We start from the raw sequence: 1,610 nt of genomic DNA, 5'->3' as shown, positions 1-1,610 counted from the left end.
AACCCGGAGCTGTGCTGCACGCACCCCACAGCCACAGCATTGCAAGCTGGGGTGCCTTGCTGTGTGCAGCATTCATCCCAGTCCGTGTGAATGAAGACTCTGGAGGCAGTCAAGGCGTTGGTTGAGCACGAGTGTGCTTTTTTTATTATATAAAGGACAGGAGGGTGTGAGAGGTCCACGGTGAAGATGGGACTCATCCTGTCTTGTCATGGAGAGAGTGGCTCAGAGCTCTCAGTGCTGCTATCCGGTGCCTGGGACTGGAGGCCTGATTGAAAGTCCTCCTGCAAGAGGCTCTGCTCCTCTTCACTGATGCTGACCTGCTCCTGCATGGAGGTGCTGCTGTCGGGGCACTCACACTGTGCTTCAGATGGGCGGCACTGCAGAGACTCTGGGTTAAAATCCACACTTGTGACTGTGGTGGCTTGCAGGCTCAGGTCAGCAACTTCAGCAGAGCCAGGTGTAATGAGAGCATGGACTTCAATGAGCTCCTTCTCTCCATTAATGATGTCAGATGGAAGGCTGCTATTAGAACTGCAGCAATTTGTGCTTCCTAAGAGCTCTCCACTGATGGAAGCACACAGAGCATCCTCGCTACTTGCCCTGGATCTTATGGCTTGGCAAGGGCTCGATTCACCTAGAAAGGATACACAGGGGTTAGTGTCAAACTTTCACAAGCTGAATTACGACAGTGGTACTTGATCAGGGGTGAAGATTTAGGCACGGGATTGAACGCTAGAAAGAGATACATGTGCAGAGCAAGCTTGAATTGTATGTTCCTGAAAAGCAGGGATTTGGAAGCTGCATTTGCACCCTTACCTGCCAGGACTACCACTGCTGTTTCTGAGGGCTGCCTGGCATTGCGCTGCAGTTGGCGTTTGCTGCCAGAGGATGGCTTTCTGAGGCTGAAGCAGCAACACCAACTGCTAGCTGGTGATTCCTCAGTCTTGCTGGGTGGATTTTGTCTGGAGAGAGAAAACAGCCAATGCTGTGAGTCGTGCGTGGTGCAGGGTGAGGGAAGAGCAGCACTGAGCTCTTGGCAGCAGTTGCTTGTTCCTAGCACTGCCTGGTTTCTGCAGGAAAACACAAAAACCCACCCAAACAATGATGCTAGGTGCTGGAAAAGAAAGCCCTCTTTACCTGTCAGATGGAAAGTCAACGACGGTGTGGAATTTGCCCTGCCCAGCTGCAGGGCTTTCTTCCACTTCAATGTCCCTGCTGCTCTCTGTTACCACAGAAGAGGTGCTGTGGCCTCGCCTCTGTGCCTGTGCCTCCTCCAGGCTGAGCAGCTTTGTGGCAGCAGAAGAGACCCCCACAGACTTGGGCCCTGGGAGAGAATTGTGCCCTGTCAGGGAAAACCACAGGTAAGAGCGAGGATCAGAAAGCAGCAGCACAGCCACCACAGTTCTGGGGGAGGTGCTGTATTTTTCTCAGGCTTGCTTATCCGAGCCACTGGAAGAAGAGGAGCCCAAAATAACCATGTGGGAAGAGGTGTGTTTATGGTAAAGGACATGGTCATCATTAAGAGCAGCTTACTGTATCAAAATAGGCAAGGAAAAACCCAAGGAAATGGGGGCAGGGAACTGAGAAAGCTTCGCTGCCACACTTGCATC

At 52.2% G+C, this 1,610-nt stretch overlaps 1 long non-coding RNA gene across 1 annotated transcript; it reads right to left on the bottom strand.

Moving 5' to 3' along the window:
• Window positions 1-529: 529 nt before the first annotated feature.
• Window positions 530-1,387, bottom strand: LOC149912267 (uncharacterized). Its single transcript, XR_016461421.1, has 3 exons — window positions 1,138-1,387; window positions 817-962; window positions 530-634 (listed from the first exon to the last, which is right to left on the bottom strand). It is a non-coding gene; the product is annotated as an uncharacterized LOC149912267 (long non-coding RNA).
• Between the last annotated feature and the right edge of the window lie 223 nt (window positions 1,388-1,610).

The sequence above is a fragment of the Phasianus colchicus genome, chromosome Z (assembly GCF_987193195.1).
Source record: "Phasianus colchicus chromosome Z, bPhaCol1.hap1.1, whole genome shotgun sequence".
Lineage (NCBI taxonomy): Eukaryota > Metazoa > Chordata > Aves > Galliformes > Phasianidae > Phasianus > Phasianus colchicus.
The sequence above is the reverse complement of the archived record's forward strand: the minus strand, read 5'-3'. Positions and strand labels throughout refer to the sequence as shown.